This window comes from Somniosus microcephalus, unplaced genomic scaffold (assembly GCF_052327205.1).
Source record: "Somniosus microcephalus isolate GS21.2 unplaced genomic scaffold, FLI_Smic_1.0 unresolved_chr8, whole genome shotgun sequence".
Lineage (NCBI taxonomy): Eukaryota > Metazoa > Chordata > Chondrichthyes > Squaliformes > Somniosidae > Somniosus > Somniosus microcephalus.
Genome location: NW_028225186.1, coordinates 18466858 through 18488691, shown reverse-complemented (window position 1 = coordinate 18488691; position 21834 = coordinate 18466858). Strand labels below are relative to the sequence as shown.

The 21834-nt window shown below is 46.8% G+C and overlaps 3 non-coding genes and 1 pseudogene across 3 annotated transcripts; all 4 read left to right on the top strand.

Moving 5' to 3' along the window:
* The first annotated feature begins 596 nt into the window (after positions 1 to 596).
* trnar-ucu (transfer RNA arginine (anticodon UCU)) lies at positions 597 to 688 on the top strand. The gene is given in 2 exon segments: positions 597 to 633; positions 653 to 688. It is a non-coding gene; the product is annotated as a tRNA-Arg (tRNA).
* Positions 689 to 3551: 2863 nt separating this feature from the next.
* Positions 3552 to 3625, top strand: trnai-aau (transfer RNA isoleucine (anticodon AAU)). The gene has a single exon. It is a non-coding gene; the product is annotated as a tRNA-Ile (tRNA).
* A 330-nt stretch (positions 3626 to 3955) lies between these two features.
* On the top strand, positions 3956 to 4026 carry trnag-gcc (transfer RNA glycine (anticodon GCC)). Its single transcript has one exon. It is a non-coding gene; the product is annotated as a tRNA-Gly (tRNA).
* Positions 4027 to 14989: 10963 nt separating this feature from the next.
* On the top strand, positions 14990 to 17842 carry LOC147085618 (uncharacterized; annotated as a pseudogene).
* Positions 17843 to 21834: the final 3992 nt, after the last annotated feature.

The window sequence follows — 21834 nt, the reverse complement described above, 5'->3', positions numbered from 1 at the left end:
TCCCTTTTAAACAGACACAGAATGATCCGGGGCTGACAGTACATCCCCTTTAAACAGACTCAGAATGACCCGGGACTGACAGCACATCCCTTTTAAACAGACACAGAGTGATCCTGGACTGACAGTACATCCCTTTTAAACAGACACAGAATAATCCGGGACTGACAGCACATCCCTTTTAAACAGACACAGAATAATCCGGGACTGAAAGCATGTCCCTTTTAAACAGACACATAATGACCCGGGACTGACAGCATGTCCCTTTTAAACAGACACAGAATAAACCGGGACTGACAGCATGTCCCTTTTAAACAGACACAGAATGATCCGGGACTGACAGCATGTCCCTTTTAAACAGACACAGAATGATCCGGGACTGACAGCATGTCCCTTTTAAACAGACACAGAATGATCCGGGACTGACAGCATGTCCCTATTAAACAGACACAGAATGATCCGGGACTGAAAGTAGACCCCTTTTAAACAGTCATGGAATGCTGTCTGACCTGCAGAGTGTTTCCAGCATTTCATCTGTTTATATTTCAGATTTCCAGCATCAACACTATTTTGCTTTTGTAATAGAACTTTATGTAATTGGCTCTGTGGCGCAATGGATAGCGCATTGGACTTCTAGTTGTATGACAAATAAGGCATTCAAAGGTTGTGGGTTCGAGTCCCACCAGAGTCGGATTTTGGATCAGGGTTCGGTGGTTCCTCCACTGACAGTACATTTTGCAGTAAATCGGTAATTCAGAGAAGGGAAACTACCGCCCCGACACTTTCCCTCTGAGTACTCTCAACCCCTGAGTCAGTTACACAGGAGCAGGAGGAGGCCATTCAGTCCCATGGCCGTTTTACATAGGAACAGGAGGAGACCATTCAGTCCCATGACCCTTTTACACAGGAACAGGAGGAGGCCATTCAGCCCCTTTAGCCTGTTATACAGGAACAGGAGGAGGCCATTCAGCCCCTCGAGCCTGTTACACAGGGACAAGAGGAGGCCTTTAACGCCTCGAGCCTGTTGCATTGGACAGGAGGAAGCCGTTCAGCGATACAAGATCTGTACAAGAACAGTAGAACTCCATTCAGCCCCTCGAACCTGTTACATAGGATGAAGAGGAGGCAAATCAGACCCATGATCCAGTTATAAAGGAACAGGAGAAGGCAATTCAGACCAACGAGTCTGTTATAAAGGAACAGGAGGAGGCAATTCAGACCCACGAGTCTGTTTCACAGGAACAGCAGGAGGCCATTCAGCCCCTCAAACCTGCCACACATGAACAGGAGGAGGACATTCAGTCCCTCAAGCCTGCTACACTGGAACAGGAGGAGGCAATTCAGACACACGAGTCTGTTATACGGGAACAGGAGGAGGCCATTCAGCCCCTCAAGCCTGTTATACATGAACAGGAGGAGGCCATTCAGCCCCTCGAGCCTGTTATACATGCACAGGAGGATGCCATTCAGCCCCTCGAGCCTGTTACACAGTAACAGGAGGAGGCCATTCAGCCCCTCAAGCCTGTTACACAGGAACAAGAGGAGACAATTCAGACACACGAGCCTGTTATACAGGAACAGGAGGAGGCTATTCAGCCTGTCGAGCGTGTTATACAGGAAAAGGAGGAAGCCATTCAGCCCCTCAAGCCTGTTAGACAGGAACAGGAGGAGGCCATTCAGCCCCTCGAGCCGGTTACACAGGAATAGGAGGAGGCCATTCAGCCCCTCAAGCCCGTTATACATGAACAGGAGGAGGCCATTCAGCCCCTCGAGCCTGTTATACATGCACAGGAGGATGCCATTCAGCCCCTTGAGCCTGTTACACAGGAACAGGAGGAGGCCATTCAGCCCCTTGAGTCTGTTATACAGGAACAGGAGGAGGCCATTCAGCCCTTCGAGTCTGTTATAAAGGAACAGGAGGAGGCCAATCAGCTCCTCGGGTATGTTACACATAAACAGGAAGAGGCCATTCAGCCCATCGAGCCTATCATACAGGAACAGGAGGAGGCCATTCAGCCCCTCGAGCCTGTTATGCAGGAACAGGAGGAGGCTATTCAGCCTGTTAAGCCTGTTATGCAGGAAAAGGAGGAAGCCATTCAGCCCCTCAAGCCTGTATCACTGGAACAGGAGGAGGCCATTCAGCCCCTCGAGCCTGTTATGCAGGAACAGAAGGAGGCTATTCAGCCTGTTAAGCCTGTTATGCAGGAAAAGGAGGAAGCCATTCAGCCCCTCAAGCCTGTTACACAGGAACAGGAGGAGGCCATTCAGCCCCTTGAGTCTGTTACACATAAATAGGAAGAGGCCATTCAGCCCATCGAGCCTATCATACAGGAACAGAAGGAGGCCATTCAGCCCCTCGAGCCTGTTATGCAGGAACAGGAGGAGGCTATTCAGCCTGTTAAGCCTGTTATGCAGGAAAAGGAGGAAGCCATTCAGCCCCTCAAGCCTGTATCACTGGAACAGGAGGAGGCCATTCAGCCCCTCGAGCCTGTTATGCAGGAACAGGAGGAGGCTATTCAGCCTGTTATGCAGGAAAAGGAGGAAGCCATTCAGCCCCTCAAGCCTGTTACACAGGAACAGGAGGAGGCCATTCAGCCCCTTGAGTCTGTTACACATAAATAGGAAGAGGCCATTCAGCCCATCGAGCCTATCATACAGGAACAGGAGGAGGCCATTCAGCCCCTCGAGCCTGTTATGCAGGAACAGGAGGAGGCTATTCAGCCTGTTAAGCCTGTTATGCTGGAAAAGGAGGAAGCCATTCAGCCCCTCAAGCCTGTTACACAGGAATAGGAGGAGGCCATTCAGCCCCTCGAGTCTGTTACACATAAATAGGAAGAGGCCATTCAGCCCCACAAGCCTGTTATACAGGAACTGGAGGAGGCCAGTCAGCCCCTCGAGTCTGTATCACTGGAACAGGAGGAGGCCATTCAGCCCCTCGAGCCTGTTATGCAGGAACAGGAGGAGGCCATTCAGCCCCTCGAGCCTGTTATGCAGGAACAGGAGGAGGCTATTCAGCCTGTTAAGCCTGTTATGCAGGAAAAGGAGGAAGCCATTCAGCCCCTCAAGCCTGTTACACAGGAACATCATGGGCAAGGAAACCTCCTGCTGATTACCACCTACCACCCTCCCTCAGCTGATGAATCAGTGCTCCTCCATGTTGAACACCACTTGGAAGAAGCACTGAAGGCAGCAAGGGCACAGAATGTACTCTGGTTGGGGGGCCTCAATGCCCATCACCAAGAGTGGCTCGGTAGCAGCACTACTGACCGAGTTGTTCGAGTCCTGAAGGATATAGCTGCCAGTCTGGGCCTGCGGCAGGTGGTGAAGGAACCAACACGAGGGGAAAACCTACTTGACCTCCTCCTGACCAATCTACCTGTCACAGATGCAAAACAGTTCAAAAAGTATTCATTGGCTGTAAAGCACTTTAGGATGTCCTGAGGTCGTGAAAGCCCTGTAGAAATGCAAGTCTTTCTTTTACAGCCTTCAAAGACAGTGACTTAGCTGGCAAAAACCAGAAACAGGGACGGTTCTATAGGTGAGCCTTACAGATGGGCCGGTTAGCTCAGTTGGTTAGAGCGTGGTGCTAATAACGCCAAGGTCGCGGGTTCGATCCCCGTACGGGCCATTTATTTTTCGAGGGAAGGTTAGTTTCTTAATTTTGTAATTTTTGAGCAGTTTAAAAGTTTAAAAAGTTTGGAAGGAAACTCACACGGGACCTACAAAGCTGCAAAATCTTAGTTCTACCGAGAGCTCATGGACCTGAAAGGTTAACCCTGTGTTTTTCTTTCCACAGATGTTCCCTGACCTGTGGAGTGTTTCCAACATTTAATGAACAATTTCAGATCCAGCATCTGCTGCATTTCGCTTTTTATTTTACCGCAGTGTCCTCGCTTCTATTAACAAAAGTCAAAAATAAATTGTAGCTACTGGAAAATGGGTTTTATTGTCACTGTCAGCATTGGTGGTTCAGGGGTAGAATTCTCGCCTGCCACGCGGGAGACCCGGGTTCGATTCCCGGCCAATGCAGGTTAAAATTTTTAACAATTTATTTCAGAGCAAACACATCACATGAAACATTAATAATAAATTAGCTGTTCCTGTGTAACTGGATCAAGGGAATGAATGGCCTCCACCTGTTCCTGTGTAACAGGCTTGAGGGGCTGAATGTCCTCCTGTTCCATTGTAACAGGCTCGAGGGGCTGAATGGCCTCCTGTTCCAGTGTAACAGGCTTGAGGGGCTGAATGGCCTCCTCCTGTTCCTGTGCAACATGCTTGAGGGGCTGAATGGCCTCCTCCTGTTCCTGTGTAACATGCTCGAGGGGCTGAATGGCCTCCTCCTGTGTAACAGGCTCGAGGGGCTGAATGGCCTCCTGTTCCAGTGTAACAGGCTCGAGGGGCTGAATGGCCTCCTGTTCCAGTGTAACAGGCTTGAGGGGCTGAATGGCCTCCACCTGTTCCTGTGTAACAGGCTTGAGGGGCTGAATGTCCTCCTGTTCCATTGTAACAGGCTCGAGGTGCTGAATGGCCTCCTGTTCCAGTGTAACAGGCTTGAGGGGCTGAATGGCCTCCTCCTGTTCCTGTGCAACATGCTTGAGGGGCTGAATGGCCTCCTCCTGTTCCTGTGTAACATGCTCGAGGGGCTGAATGGCCTCCTCCTGTGTAACAGGCTCGAGGGGCTGAATGGCCTCCTGTTCCAGTGTAACGGGCTCGAGGGACTGAATGGCCTCCTCCTGTTCCTGTTTGACAGGCTCAAGGGGCTGAATGGCCTGTTCCTGTTTGACAGGCTCGATGGGCTGAATGTCCTGTTCCTGTTCGACAGGCTCGAGGGGCTGAATGGCCTCCTCCTGTTCCGGTTTGACAGGCTCGAGGGGCTGAATGGCCTCCCCCTGTTCCTGTTCGACAGGCTCAAGGGGCTGAATGGTCTCCTGCTGTCCCGGTTTGACAGGCTCGAGGGGCTGAATGGCCTCCTCCTGTTCCGGTTTGACAGGCTCGAGGGGCTGAATGGACTCCTCCTGTTCCGGTTTGACAGGCTAGAGGGACTGAATGGCCTCCTCCTGTTCCGGTTTGACAGGCTCGAGGGGCTGAATGGCCTCCTCCTGTTCCTGTTCGACAGGCTCAAGGGGCTGAATGGCCTCCTCCTGTTCCGGTTTGACAGGCTCGAGGGGCTGAATGGCCTCCTCCTGTTCCTGTTCGACAGGCTCAAGGGGCTGAATGGCCTCCTCCTGTTCCTATTGAACCATGTTTCAGGCACTAATGTGGCTGATGTTCCGATTGTGCCCTCTGCTGTCCCGGCGCAGAAAGAAACACAGTGCCCGTGTATAAAACCCAAAGTCCTTGTACTTTCTTTCTTTCTTTGAATCTTTCTTTCATTTCTTCCTTTTCTGTGCCATATGCTCCTTATTCTATTGTTGCTTAGTGATATATGTGTTCATATTTGCCGGTTTCAGGATGTTCATTGCTTCTGCTGCTTTGAATTGTGTCGAAAAAGTGAACTGAATTTCTCCACCTGTGTGAAGCATCCTCGTGTTCGAAGCTGTTTTGGTTTCAATCAAACAAATGCACAGATTACTCGAACTCGCTGAGACTTTCCTGGCCAGTATTTGTTTCTTGCTTCCTTGCATTTGGAAAGGCCCAGGCTTCATCCCCGGCCTGTGCTGAGGGAGCTGACCTGAGCCTGGGCAGCGGTTACAATTGGTGTCTGTGGCCCTGTGTTAGGGAGAGGGTGAATGAGCCTGGCTTCTTGTCCACTCGCCCTGCTGGCTGTGGGCAATGGCTGAGCAGAGGACCAGTTGTGATGGGTTTCAGCAGGAGGGGAGAGGTGGAGAAGGGAAGTTGTAAAGATAAAGAAAGGGCTCCCAGCTGTTACAGCTGCTGCTGCCCACAGTAGGCAGTTTGGACAGTGGGTTACCACAGCCCATGACACACACGAGCCAATCCAGCCTCCTCGTGGACTGCCTTCACTTACACTTCTCCTTTTTAAGATGAAACTGTCATTTCATTCATGTGATGTCTAAACCACATCCCCTCTGATTATCATTTCAAAACCATTGCACTTACAGTCTCAGCTCAACATCGGCAAACCCCAGCAGCAAGCAGGTGAGATTTACAATCTCTTAATGATCAATGATATTTCACTGGAACGTGTCAAATCAGTGCTATGTTGTTAAAGTCAACACAGGATGTCAAGGTCTTAGAGAGGGTGCAGAGGAGATTTACCAGAATGGTACCAGGGATGAGGGAATTCAATTATGTGGAGAGACTGGAGAAGCTGGGATTGTTCTCCTTAGAGCAGAGAGGGTTAAGAGGAGATTTGATAGAGCTGTTCAAAATTATGAATAGTTTTGATAGCATAAATAAGAAGAAAGTGTTTCCACTGGCAGAAGTTTCGGTAACCAGAGGACGCAGATTTATGGTGATTGGCAAAAGAACCAGAGGTGACATGAGGAAACATTTTTTTTAAGAAACAAGTTGTTGTGATCTGGAATGCACTGCCTGAAAGGGCGGTGGAAGCAGATTCAATAGTGACTTTCAAAAGGCAGTTGAATAAATACTTGAAGGAAAAACATTACAGGGCTATGGGGAAAGGGCAGGTGAATGAAATTAATTGCAGAGCTCTTTCAAAGTGCTGGCGCAGGGCTATGGGGAGAGAGTGGGGCACTGGGATTTATTTGGGATTGATACAGGTCTATGGGGTGTGAGTGGGGCAGTGTGATTAGTTTGGGATTGATTCAGGGCTATGGGGTGAGAGCGGGGCAGTGGGATTAGTTTGTGATTGATACAGGTCTATGGGGTGTGAGCGGGACAGTGGGATTAGTTTGTGATTGATACAGGTCTATGGGGTGTGAGCGGGGCAGTGGGATTAGTTTGGGATTGATTCACGGCTATGGGGTGAGAGCGGGGCAGTGGGATTAGTTTGTGATTGATACAGGTCTATGGGGTGTGAGCGGGGCAGTGGGATTAGTTTGGGATTGATTCAGGGCTATGGGGTGAGAGCGGGGCAGTGGGATTAGTTTGTGATTGATACAGGTCTATGGGGTGTGAGCGGGGCAGTGGGATTAGTTTGGGATTGATTCAGGGCTATGGGGTGAGAGCGGGGCAGTGGGATTAGTTTGTGATTGATACAGGTCTATGGGGTGTGTGTGGGGCAGTGGGATTAGTTTGGGGATTGATACAGGGCTATGGGGAGATAGCGGGTCAGTGGGATTAGTTTGGGATTGTTACAGGGCTTTGGGGAGAGAGCGGGGCAGTGGGATTAGTTTGGGATTGATACAGGTCTATGGGATGTGAGCGGGGCAATGGGATTAGTTTGGGGATTGATACAGGTCTATGGGGTGTGAGCGGGGCAGTGGGATTAGTTTGGGGATTGATACAGGGCTATGGGGAGAGAGCTGGACAGTGGGATTAGTTTGGGATTGTTACAGGGCTTTGGGGAGAGAGTGGGGCAGTGGGATTAGTTTGCGATTGATACAGGTCTATGCGGAGATAGTGGGTCAGTGGGTTTAGTTTAGTATTGCTGTGGCAAAGACCCAGAATTAACACAGTGGGCCGAATGGTCTCCTCTGCTCTGTAAATATCTATTGTTGGAGACTCCTCGGCAGCTTTTAACACACCATTTGGTGTACATTTCCTCTCCATATTCTTCTCTAAATGTTCACTGACGGTCCCTTCACAGCTACCCAGGCTCCCTGTTTTTCGTGTTAGCAGCAAATGTCGATACGTCTGCCTCCTGTACCCAAGTCCAGATTGTTGAAATGGCAAGAAGGGCAACGGTCGCAGCAGTGATGCAGGGGGGCCAACTCTTTACATCGTCCAGTCAAAAAAACACCCAATAACTACCGCACTCTGCTTCTGCCTTTTAACCAGCTTCCTGGTTTCTGGAACGGTTTCTAGTTGAGTATTAATTTTATCCCATATAAGGACATAGAAACATAGAAACATAGAAGATAGGAGCAGGAGTAGGCCATTCGGCCCCTCGAGCCTGCTCCGCCATTCAATGCGATCATGACTGATCATCCAAATTCAGTACCCAGTCCCTGTTTTCTCCCCATACCCCTTGATCCCTTTAGCCTTAAGAAATATATCCAACTCCTTCTTGAATATATTTAATGAACTGGCCTCTACTGCCTTCTGTGGTAGAAAATTCCACAGGTTCACCACTCTCTGGGTGAAGAAATTCCTCCTCATCTCAGTCCTAAATGGCTTACCCCTTATCCTTAGACTGTGACCCCTGGTTCTGGACTCCCCGGCCATCGAGAACATCCTTCCTGCATCTGGTCTGTCCAGTCCTGTCAGAATGTTATAAGTTTCAATGAGATCCCCTCTCATTCTTCTAAACTCCAGCGAGTATAAGCCCAATCGACCCAATCTCTCCTCATACGTCATTCCTGCCATCCCAGGTATCAGCCTGGTGAATCTTCGCTGAACTCCTTCCATGGCAAGAACATCCTTCCTCAGATAAGGCGACCAAAACTGCACACAATACTCACAATGTGGTCTCACCAAGGCCCTGTACAACTGCAGCAAGACATCCTTGTTCCTGTACTCAAACCCTCTCGCTACGAAGGCCAACATACCATTTGCCTTCTTAACTGCCTGCTGCACCTGCATGCTTACCTTCAGCGACTGCTGTACAAGGACACCCAGGTCTCATTGCACTTCCCCTTCTCCCAATCTATTGCTATTCAGATAATAATCTGCCTTTCTGTTTTTGACACCAAAGTGGATAACCTCGCATTTATCCACGTTATATTGCATCTGCCATGCTTTTGCCCAATCACCCAACCTGTCCAAATCATACTGGAGTTTCTCGGCATCCTCCTCACAGCACACACGCCCACCCAGCTTTGTGTCATCTGCAAACTTGGAGATATTACATCTAGTTCCCTTGTCTAGATCATTATTATATATTGTGAATAGCTGGGGTCCAAGGACCGATCCATGCGGTGCCCCACTAGTCACTGCCTGCCGCTCGGAAAAAGACCCATTTATTCCAACTCTTTGTCAACTGTCTGCCAACCAGTTCTCTATCCAAGTCAATACCTTGCCCCCAATCCCATGTGCCTTAACTTTACACGCTAATCTCTTATGCGGGACCTTATCGAAAGCCTTTTGAAAGTCCAAATACACCACATCCACTGGTTCTCCATTATCTATTTTACCAGTTACATCCTCAAAAAATTCCAGTAGATTAGTCAAGCACGATTTACCTTTTGTAAATCCATGTTGACTTTGTCCGATCCTGTCACTGTTTTCCAAGTGCTCTGCTATTACATCTTTTACAATGGACTCTAGCATTTCCCCACTACCGATGTCAGGTTTACCGGTCTGTAATTCCCATTTTTCTCTCTACCACCTGTTTTGAATAGTGGGGTAACATTAGCTACCCTCCAATCTATGGGTACTGTTCCAGATTCCATTGAATGTTGGAAGATGATCAGCAATGCATCTACTATTTCTCGGGCCACTTCCTTAAGTACCCTAGGATGTAGATTATCAGCCCCTGGGGATTTATCGGCCTTCAATCCCGTCAATTTCCCTAACACCATTTCCCTACAAATACTGATTTCTTTCAGTTCCTCCCTTTCATCAGACCCTATAAGACCATAAGAACATAAGAAATAGGAGCAGGAGTAGGCCAATTGGCCCCTCGAGCCTGCTCCGCCATTCAATAAGATCATGGCTGATCTGATCCTAGCCGCCAATCTACTATCACAGAACCATCTCCTGAATCTAACAGAATTAGACACACGAAATCGGAGCAGGATCAGGCTACACAGCCCCTGGGCCCGCTCCGCTACCCACAGGGCCATGTCCGATCCGAACCGAGACTCATGTCCAAATTCCTGCCCGCTCCCCGTAACCCTTAATTCCCTTTACTTCTAGGAAGCTGTCCATTTCTGTTTTAAATTTATGTAATGATGTAGCTTCTACAGCTTTTTGGGGCAGCATATTCCATGGACCTACCACCCTCTGAATGAAGTAGTTCCTCCTCATCTCAGTTTTGAAAGAGCAGCCCCTTATTCTAAGACTATGTCCCCTAGTTCTAGTTTCACCCATCATCGGGAACATCCTCCCCGCATCCACCCGATCAAACCCATTCACAATCTTATATGTTTCAGTAAGATCGCCTCTCATTCTTCTGAACTCCAATGAGTAGAGTCCCAATCTACTCATCCTCTCCTCATATATCCATCCCCTCATCCCCGGGATTAACAGAGTGAACCTTCTTTGTACTGACTCGAGAGCAAGTATGTCTTTTCTTAAGTATGGACACCAAATCTGTATGCAGTATTCCAGGTGCGGTCTCACCAATACCTTGTACAACTGAAGCAATACCTCCCTATTTTTATATTCTATCCCCCTAGCAATGAAAGCCAACATTCCATTGGCCTTCTTAATCACTTGCTGCACCTGCATACTAACCTTTTGAGTTTCATGCACCAGGACCCCCAGATCCCTTTGTACTTCAGTACTTTCCAGTTTCTTGCCATTAAGATAATAACTTGCTCTACGCTTTTTCCTGCCAAAGTGCATAACCTCACACTTTCCAGTATTGTATTCCATCTGCCAAATCTCTGCCCACTTACTTAGCCTGTCTATGTCCCTTTGCAGGTTTTTTATGTCCTCCTCACTCACTACTTTCCCTCCCATCTTAGTATCATCTGCAAACTTTGATATGTTACACTCGGTCCCCTCCTCCAAATCGTTAATATAGATTGTAAAGAGTTGGGGACCCAGCACTGACCCCTGCGGAACACCACTAGTTACTGATTGCCAGTCTGAGAATGAACCATTTATCCCAACTCTCTGCCTTCTGTTAGATAGCCAATCCTCTATCCATGCCAGAATATTACCCCCAATCCCGTGATTTTTTATCTTAAGCAATAATCTTTTGTGTGGCACCTTGTCAAATGCCTTTTGGAAGTCTAAATACACTACGTCCACTGGTTCCCCTTTATCCACCCTATATGTTACTTCCTCAAAGAACTCCAGCAAATTTGTCAAACATGACTTCCCCTTCATAAAACCATGCTGACTTTGTCCTATTAAATTATGATTATCCAAATGTCCTGTTACTGTCTCCTTAATAATGGACTCCAGAATTTTACCTACCACAAACTTTAGGCTAACCGGTCTATAGTTTCCAGCCTTCTGTCTACTGCTCTTTTTAAATAAGGGTGTTACATTAGCAGTTTTCCAGTCTGCCGGGACCTTTGCTGAGTCCAGGGAGTTTTGGAAAATTATTACCAATGCATCCACAATCCCTACCGCCACTTCCCTCAAGACCCTAGGATGTAAGCCATCAGGTCCAGGTGATTTATCCGGCTTGAGTCCCATTATTTTACCGAGTACCACTTCCTTAGTGATTTTGATCGTGTTTAGCTCCTCCCCACCTATAGCCCCCTGTTTGTCCAGTGTTGGGATATTCTTAGTGTCCTCTACTGTAAAGACTGATACAAAATATTCATTCAGTGTTTTTGCCATCTCCATATTTCCCACCATTAATTTCCCGGTCTCATCCTCTAAGGGACCAACATTTACTTTAGCCACCCTTTTTCTTTTTATATAACTATAAAAACTCTTACGATCTGTTTTTATATTTTTTGCTCATTTACTTTCATAATCTATCTTCCCTTTCTTAATCAATCTTTTTGTTATTTTTTGCTGTCTTTTAAAGTTTTCCCAATCCTCTATCCTCCCCCTAGATTTGGCTACCTTATATGCCCTTGTTTTTAGTCGAATACTACCCTTAATTTCTTTACTTAGCCACGGATGGCTGTCTTTTCTTTTACACCCTTTTCTTCTCAGTGGAATATATTTTTTTTGGAAGTTGTAAAATAACTCCTTAAATTTACACCACTGATCATGTATCGTCTTACCCTTTAATCTATTTTCCCAATCCACTCTACTCAATTCCGCTCTCATACCTTCATAGTCTCCTTTATTCAAGCTTAGCACGCTTGTTTGAGATCCAACCTTCTCACCCTCTAATTGAATATGGAATTCAACCATGTTATGGTCACTCATTCCAAGGGGATCCTTTACTAGGACATTTTTAATTAATCCTGTCTCGTTACACAGGACCAGATCTAAGGTTGCTTGCCCCCTGGTCGGTTCAGTTACATACTGCTCAAGAAACCCATCCCTAATACACTCAATGAACTCATCCTCAAGGCAGCCCTGCCCAATTTGATTTGTCCAATTAATATGATAGTTAAAATCCCCCATAATTATAGATGTTCCCTTATTACAAGCCTCAACTATTTCCTGATTGATACTCCGTCCAACAAAGTTGCAACTGTTCGGAGGCCTATAGACTACGCCCACTAGTGTTTTTTTCCCCTTATTATTCCTTACCTCCACCCAAACTGTTTCATTATCCTGATCTTTTGACCCAATATCATTTCTCTGTATTACAGTGGTTCCTTCCTTTATTAACATAGCCACCCCACCTCCCCTTCCTTCCTGCCTGTCCTTCCTGATCGTTAAATAACCTGGTGTGTTTAATTCCCAGGCATTGTCACCCTGCAGCCATGTTTCTGTAATGGCCACAAGATCATACCCATATGTAGTTATTTGTGCCATTAACTCATCTATTTTGTTACGAATGCTACGTGCATTCAGATAGAGAACTTTCAAATATGTTTTGTGACACTTAGTTCCTGCTTTTGCCCTTTTTATTACTTTACCTTTTACTCCATACCTTCTGCCCCTTCCTGACACGCTCTGGTTTTAATTTCCCCACTGCTACCTAAGTCTATGACCTTCTCTGTTGTCATTTTTATTATTTGCTCTCTAGGAACCTCCCCCCCACTAGTTAGTTTAAAACTCTCTCTACAGCTCTAGTTATATGATCCGCCAGGACTCTAGTCCCAGCACTGGCCAAGTGAAGCCCGTTCCAACGGAACAGCTCCCTCCTGCCCCAGTACTGGTGCCAGTGTCCCAGGAAGCAAAACCCATTTCTCCCACACCAGTCTTTGAGCCACGCATTTAACTCTCTAATTTTATTTGTCCTAGCCAAATTCGCTCGTGGCTCAGAGATTATTACCCTTGAGGTTCTGTTTTTTAATTTGACCCCTCGCTGCTCATACTCCTTTAACAGAACCGGCTTCCTAGTCCTATCTTCGTCGTTTGTCCCAACATGGACCACGACAACTGGATCCACCCCCTCCCACTGCAAGTTTCTTTCCAGCCCAGAGGAGATGTCCTTAACCCTGGCACCGGGTAGGCAACACAGCCTTCGGGACTCTCGCTCTCGGCTGCAGAGAACTCTATCTATCCCCCTAATAATACTATCCCCTACCACTACAACATTTCTATTTACTCCCCCCTCTTGAATGGCCCCCCGTTCCACGGTGCTGTGGCCAGGTTGCTCATCCTCCCTGCAGTCCCTGCTCCCGTCAGCCATGGCTCAGTGGGAAGCACCCTTGCCCTGAGTAACTCTCGCTCTCCCCACTCCAGTGACTTGAGCACAAAAATCCAGGCTGACACTCCAATGCAGTACACAGAGTGTGATGCACTGTCGGAGGCGCCGTCTTCCAGATGAGATGTTAAACCGAGGCCGTGTCTGTCCTCTCAGGTGGGTGTTAAAGATCCTATGGCACGATTTCGAAGAAGAGCAGGAGAGTTCTCCCCTGAGTCCTGGGCCAATACTTATCCCTTAATCAACACAACTAAAACAGATTATCTGGTCATTATCACACTGCTGTTTGTGGGAGCTTGCTGTGCGCAAATTGGCTACCACATTTCCTACATTACAACAGTGACTACACTTCATTGGCGCTAAAGCGTTGGGACGTCCTGAGGTCATGAAAGGCGCTGTAGAAATGCAAGACTTTCTTTTTTCTTTCTCTGGGAGCTCACCCACCACCAATGTTAGGCCGACTGGTCTGTAGTTATCTGATTTATCCCTTTCACGCTGATTGAAGAGAGTTGTTATATTGGCAACAGCAGGCATGTGGTTCAACTTCCATATCCAAGGCTTACATAGAATTTTACAGCACAGATACAGGCCATTCGGCTCGACCGGTCCACGCCAGCGTTTATGCTCCACACGAGCCTCCTCCCACTCTACTTCATCTCGCACTATCACCATATCCTTCCATTCATTTCTCCCTCAGGTCCTTATCTAGCTTCCCCTCAAATGACATTCGCCTCAATCACTCCTTCTGGTAGCATCTTCCACATTTTCACCACTCTCTGGGTAAAGAAATTGCTCCTGAATTCCCTACTGGATGAATTAGTGACTAACTCATATATATGGCCCACAGTTTTGGTCTCCCCCCACAACTAGAAATATCTTCTCTCTGTCTACCCTATCGAACCCCTTCATAATTTTAAAGACCTCTATCAGGTCATCTCTCAGTCTCTTTTCTAAAGAGCCCCAGCCTGTTTAATCTTTCCTGATAGTTGAAACCTCTCAGTTCTGGTACAAACCTTTTGTGCAGCTTCTCCAGTGCCTCTATATCCGTTTTGTAATATGGGGACCAGTGCACAGGATGTTTGGAGCATTGTCCTCAAAGCCTCTGTTATCTCCTCTCTGTCTTCCCTCAGTATCCGTGAACACAGTCATCAGGGTCTGGGGCCTTTGGCACTTCAATACAAAGAGGAAGCATATCTTAATGAGAAAGTAGCCGTGGCCTGGGAGAGCCGCTGGTGATGATGGAATGGGCGAGGTATGCAAGAGCGTGAGGTGTTCAGAGGAGTAAGGGGTCTTCAGGGAGCTGGTAATATCTGGACAGAAAGGAGCCTTCCGCATATCACAGATATTAAACATGGGAATGGCTTTTCAGAGTAGTGGAGAACACAGTATCCATGGCAGCAGGTTAACTGATTTGCTTAATTTCTACTAAACTGACAATGTAAACCATCTCTGACTTTACAGGCTGTTCTGGCAGCGACAGAGAAAAAACATCTCACACCCACGGAATTTTTCTTGAGTGAGGTCCTGCAAAACATCTGAACCCTCGGACGGAAGAAGGAGGCTGTGATGTTGAGACTGAGCGTTGACTGGCTGCTGCTTCTCTGTGCCCTCTCCTGCAATGTGTTGGTGCCCACAGTCCCCGGGTACACTTTCAATAACTGCATGCAGGTTGCGAACCACAATGGTACATTTCAGTGCGTCCACCGCTTCCTGACACAGGTCTCTAGTGCCGTGTCCGACCTCCCAGCCAGCACCGTGCACTTGAACATCTCCCACAACTGGCTCACCCAACTACAAGCGGACAGCTTCCGCAGCCTGTCCAAGCTGCTCACCCTGCGGCTGGATTACAATCGGATTGAGAGTGTTTGCTGCGGTGCGTTCAGTAATCTCACCAGCCTACTGACCCTTAACCTGTCCTACAACAGTATCTCTCGTCTGAACTCTTCGGGCTTCCAAGAACTTGAAAAGTTAGATCAACTCCTGCTCCATCACAACCGCTTAGTCACAGTTGAACCCAAAGCCTTCGCTGCATTGGACAATCTTCAAACACTTGTCTTAAGCTCCAATAAACTCCAGAATTTCTCCCATCTGGTGAGCGCTGTCTCTGGGCTCAGTAATCTGATGCTCCTGGATCTGGGCAACAATCAACTCGCCTCCCTGCAACATCGCACCGCCCTCCCACCCTCCCTCTGAAACCTCTCCCTCTCTAACAACTCTCTCACAACATTTGACTGCCAACGGAACTTCCTCAGCAACATTCTCAGGTTGGATCTGTCCAATAACAAACTCTCCGATGCTTTGGAATTTTCTAAAGTTGACCTGAGGAACATCTCGTGTTTGATCATCAAGAACAACCCCTTAAATGTCACCGAGTTTCTCAAATCTGCAAACCTGGATCTACAGAATGTTCAATACTCTGGGTTAAGGCTGCACAACCAGAGTCAGCTGTCCAACCTGTGCCACTATCTGGGTCTCAGGACTATGAAGAGCCTGGTCCTGCAGAACAATCAGATCTTATTCCTCCCTGCCCATTCCCTATCCCAGTGCCCACCCATCACCAGCTGGGATTTATCACACAATCTCCTCACATCTGTGGAGTGCTTTGAATTTGCATCGAAAAGAAAGCAAGTTGTTTCTTTCATTATCGAGCACAGCAGAATCATTAAGTTACCTTCCTGTTACAAGGATGGGAAGGCAGTCGCGGTGTTTCCCAAGCTGTCGCTCCTAACCTTTCGCTACAACAGGATTTTCACCATTTATAGTCACGCCTTCTCTTATGCTCCCCATCTCCGGACCCTAAAGCTGAACATTAACAACATTGCTGTCATCAACAAGGCTGCCTTTTCTAACCTCACCAACTTGCAGGAGCTCCGACTCGACAACAACCTCATAACTGACATCTATGAACACACCTTCAGCAACCTTGGGAGTCTCAGGAATCTCAATCTCAGAAACAACAGGATCTCAATTGTTTTCAGCAAGGTGTTTGCAAATCTCAATAACCTGAACACATTGGACCTGGGAGGGAACAAAATTCGAAGCCTCACCAGCCAGTCTTTCTGTGGATTACACAACCTGACCAAGCTTTATCTCGATAGGAACTGTATAACCCGTATCAGCAGGGAGATCTTCGACATCCTCCCATCATTAGGAGTGTTGGACTTGGACAGTAACCGGATCAGATACAACACTGGCCTGATTGCAGCATCTCCCTTTGTTAACCTCACAAAGCTCTACATTCTCAAACTACAAGCCCAGCAACCCTACGGCATCAACATTATTCCTCCAAAGTTTTTCAATGGCTTCATCTCTTTAAGAGACCTGTATATAGGAGAGAATAAAATGTCACTGTCCAAAGATTGATTTGAAGACCTGATCAATTTGAGAATCCTCTCCATGCCCGATGCTTGCAATGGGATCCACGGTCTGAATCCAGGGATCTTCAAGAATCTCCAGAGTCTAGAGAGACTCAACCTTGAAAATGTCGGCCTCCAATCCATGTCTCTTGACGTCTTTGGAAACCTTTCCAACCTCAGGACATTGTTCTTGGGGAAAAACGCCATTCAGATCATCAATAGCACGGTTGTGGAACACCTGCCCTCCCTGACCTACCTGGATCTACGGAAGAACCCGTTCCCCTGCACCTGTGACATCAGTTGGTTCCAAAACTGGTCCCTGTCCAACCCCAGGATGCAGGTTATCTATTTTTACAACCAAACATGTGCAGATCGGCCAACTGAATACTTGTATAAGTTTGATGCTCGCGTTTGTTACTTGGACATTGGGCAGATCATGTTCCATATAACTGTGCCGGTCTTGATCTTGTTCATGTTCATCCCTATATTCTACAGCAAAGGGTACTGGCACATCAAGTATGGGTTTTATATTTTCCGATCGTGGTTGAATGACCACAGAGGGAGAGGAGAGAGTCAGCAGTCCTACAGGTATGATGCATTTATCTCCTATAATTCTCAGGACGAAGACTGGGTTCTGCAAGAGTTGGTGCCAAACCTGGAAACGAGAGGACCTCAAAGCTTCAAACTCTGCCTCCACCACAGAGATTTTGAGCTGGGCAAATATATCATCGACAACATCGTGGACAGCATCTACCAGAGCAGGAAGACCATCTGTGTGATGAGCCGCAACTACCTGTACAGCGAGTGGTGCTCCATGGAACTGCAGCTAGCGAGCTACAGGCTCTTCCATGAGCTGAAAGATATCATCATCCTGATCTTCTTGGAGAAGATTCCAGATGCTGAACTCTCAACCTACCACAAGATGGGAAAGGTCCTGAAAAAGAAGACCTACATCCAGTGGCCATCAGACATTGAAGCTCAAAAATTGTTTTGGGTCAAAGTGAGAGAAGCGATTAAAGGCTCCAACTGGGTCAAGGAGGGGAATCCCGCTGCTGAAAGTTAAGCTTCAAGGCCTAGAAATCCGCAGTCTTACCGCAGGCCCTTAAGGCCCGATTCGGGGAAACATGGTGGCTGCCGCACTTCCCATGTGTTTTGGAGTGCGCCGCTCAACTTACCGCCCTGTGTTAATTGCGAACAACTCCCCCAGTGGCTGCAGAATGGCCAGTGGAAGGCTGCTGACTTTCAGTGGGGGAGACTGCAAATGGCCTTGCAGGACGACCTCGAGCAGCTCTGGCCCTAGAAGGCCTGGCTGTAGACTGCACCACCTCGGCATGGGCGGCAGCAGCCTAGGCTGGCTGACAGGCAGCGGCAAGGGCAATGGTAGAGTGGCAGAGGTGGGAGTAGGAATGCTGTCATCCTGAGAGAGGGCAGCAGGTTCCTGCTCCCCAGATCCACTGCCACTCTCCCCAGGTGGTGACTCAACATTCCTAGCAATCTGTTGGTGGCCAGATGGTGGGGCGGCTGTGACACCCTGCAAGCCCCGTTCGACACTGGTAAACCCAGCCATGGTGGCAGCAGTCTGAGCTTGGGTGGCAGCAAACTGAGGCTGCAGGAGAGCACTCTGATACAGCGTGATCTTACAAGTGGCGCTCCAAATGGAATGACAATGAGGCGCTGCTGCACCAAAGAACCTTCCCTTTAAGTAGTGGAGAAAGCCGAGGCCTAACATGACTTGCAGTCAGACTGCACCCGATATTGGCCCATCTGTTGAGCGGTAAAGCAATGAGCAGCGGGTTTAGTGCTCAGATCAGCACTATAATCATGTAAAAGAGCACTCAGCATGAATTTTGCGTGCTACTTAGGCCACTGTGTCCAGACGCAGCTAAGTAACGCTGGGCCACGACTCCGTCCGTTTTCAGGCCATATCCGATTTCTTGGCCCGTGTTCCTCAAAGCCCCTTTGGTTCTAGTGGCAGGGCACCCACTCATCTCAGAACCCGCTGCCACGAACTTCCATCTACCTGTGACACAGTCAATTCAATTCAAATCGCTTTATTGGCATGACAAGGTACATCTTATGTTGCCAAAGCATCGAAAAACATTCATGGTTGTACACAAAAATACAGATCTATCTATACAGTGTATAAATAGATATATCCCTGAGTGTATAAATATACAGTCATATAATTTGTATATACTCTTTTCTTATATTTAGTGATTGTCCCTCTGTTTATGGCAAGCTGTAACATAGTGTGCCGCTAATGTTACACAATTTCTCTCTTCCCCTAGTAGGTATGGGAGTTTTTGGTCGTCATTCAAATTTCTGAATTCCGGGCATATTTTTGTGAATTTTGGGTAGAAATTCTCCCTTATGCCCTGATATTTTCTACAGGCTGTGAGGAAGTGCATCTCTGTCTCCACCACTCCCTAACTGCAGTGAGAGCATATCCTGTCCTCTCTTGGTAGCCAGGTCTGTCTGTGTCTACCTTTTTCGATCGCCAGGCTATGTTCACTAAGTCTGTACATTGTCAAGGTTTTTCTCAGTTTGCTATCCTTTACCATGGTCAGGTAATCAGCCATGTTGTATTGTCTGTTTAGGGCCAAGTAGCAATTGAGTTTGCTTTGGGTTTTTGTTGTTTCTGCCCAATATGACAGATATTTTTCCTTTTGCTTAGCGACGATTGTGTTGGGTCAATTTCTTTGTGTTACGCTGTCACTGTCCTGAGGCTGGTTATTGTTAGTAGTGTTAATAGTTACTTCACTGAGTCCCAGGACTAGTTGACTGAGGGTATTCTTCTTTATGGTCCTCTCTTGGCATTTCAGGGCTTCGTAATGATAGCATTGGGGGTTTCTCATTTCTAGGTGTTTCCAAAATTTGGTGGCTCTTTTTTGGATAGTGATTATTAATGGATATTGACCTAGTTCTGCCCTGCATGCATTGTTTACAGTTTTCATTTGAGTCCGGAGGATACTTTTACAGAATTCTGCATGTAGGATCTCAGTTGGGTGTTTGTCCCATTTTGCAAATTCTTTTTGTGTTAGCGGTCCCCACACCTCACTGCCATAGAGTGCAATTGGTTCAATTACTGATGTGAAAATTTTGAGCCAAATGCTAATTGGGATTTCTATTTGGATTGATTTTTTAATGGCATAGAAAGCCCTTCTTGCTTTCTCTTTCAGTTCATTCACAGCCAGATGGAAATTTCCCGTAGAACTGATTTTTAAGCCCAAGTATGTGTAGTTAGTGGTTTGTTCAATTTTGGTTGTTCCTAGTGTGAAATTTATTTTGGGTCCCTGATGTCTGGATCTTTGCTGGAACACAAGGACTTTGGTTTTTTGGGGATTTATTGTCAGGGCCCAGGTCTGGCAGTACGACTCCAGCAGATCCAGGTTCTGCTGTAGACCCTCCTTAGTTGGTGACAGCAGAACCAGGTCATCTGCATAGAGGAGGAATTTAACCTTGGATTCATATAGGGTGAGGCCGGGTGCTGTAGATTGTTCAAGTAGTTTTGCCAATTAATTTATGTAAATATTAAAGAGTGTCGGGGAGATGGGCGAGCCCTGCGTCACCCCCCGCCCCTGTGGAAAGTATTTTGTTTGTTTGTCTCCAATTTTAACTGCACATTTGTTGTTTGTATACATTGATTTAATTACATCATATGTTTTTCCCCCTACCCTGCTTTCGATAAGTTTCAGGAATAAACCGTCATGCCAGATGGAATCGAAGGCCTTCTGGAAATCTATAAAGCATGCGTAGATTTTGCTTTTGTTTTGATGAACGTGTTTGTCAATTAGGGTCTGTAGGGTGAAGATATGATCTGATGTTCTATAGTTTGGCAGGAATCCAATTTGGCTTTTACTCAAGACATTGTGCTCCTCAAGGAAGTTTATAAGTCTTTTGTTTATGATACTACAGAATACCTTCCCCAGGTTACTGTTTACACAGATGCCTCGATAGTTATTTGGGTCGACTTTGTCCCCACTTTTGTATATGGGCATTATGAGTCCTTTGTTCCAGATATCAGGGCAGTAATCGACACTCAGAACCAAGTTGAAGAGCTTTAGGATAGCCTGTTTCATTTTATCATCTGTGTGTTTGATCATCTCGCTTAGTATGCCGTCTGCACCGCAAGCTTTTCCTGGTCGCAGGTCCTTGAATTTTTCAAATAGTTCTTTTTCTGTTAGTATGGAGTCTAGCGGGTTTTGGTTATCTTTTATGGCCATTTCGAGCTTTTCCAGTTTTTTGCATATTTGGTGTTGCTCTGGTCTTAGTGTGTTTTTCTGGTATAATTTTTCAAAGTGGTTTTCCCATGTGTCTCCATTTTGAATGGCCAATTCGTCGTGTTGTTTTTTGTGTAATGTATTCCAGTTGCCCCAGAAACAATTGGAATCAATGGATTCCTCAATGGAGCTGAGTGTATTCTTAATATATTGCTCTTTTTTGGTTCTGAGTGTGTTTCTGTATTGTGTTTGTGTCTGACAATAAGTAAGGCGTAATTCCTCGTTTTCTGGCTGTCTGTGTTTTTGGTTTGATATTTTTCTAAGTTTTTTCCTCATGTTATGGCAATCTGGGTCAAGCCATTTTTCATAGTTTTTTGTTTTGGGTTTGTTCTTGCGAGCTTTCAAGTTTGACCTTGTTGCCAAATTATCAAAAATATTGTTTAGGTTATTCACTGCCCGGTTTACGCCTTCTTTATTGTGAGTGTATATGTTATTCAGAAAGGTGTCCAAGAGAGCTTGTGTTGATTCATTGCTAATTGCTTTCTGGTATTTTTCCGTGCTATTTTTGGCCCATCTGTATGATTTTTTGGTGTTGTACAGCTTACTGGGTTGTGTTTCTGTGTTGGTTGTTTCTGTCTTTTTAAGATACATAGTAATTTGATTGTGGTCTGACAGTGTTGTTTGCGGTTTGACTGTGAATGCTCTGAAAGAGGATGGGTCCAAATCTGTAATCATATAGTCTACTGTGCTGCAGCCAAGAGGTGAGCAATAGGTCGATCTTCCGAGGAGGTCTCCCATGAACCTACCATTGACAATGTACAGACACAGGCCTCGA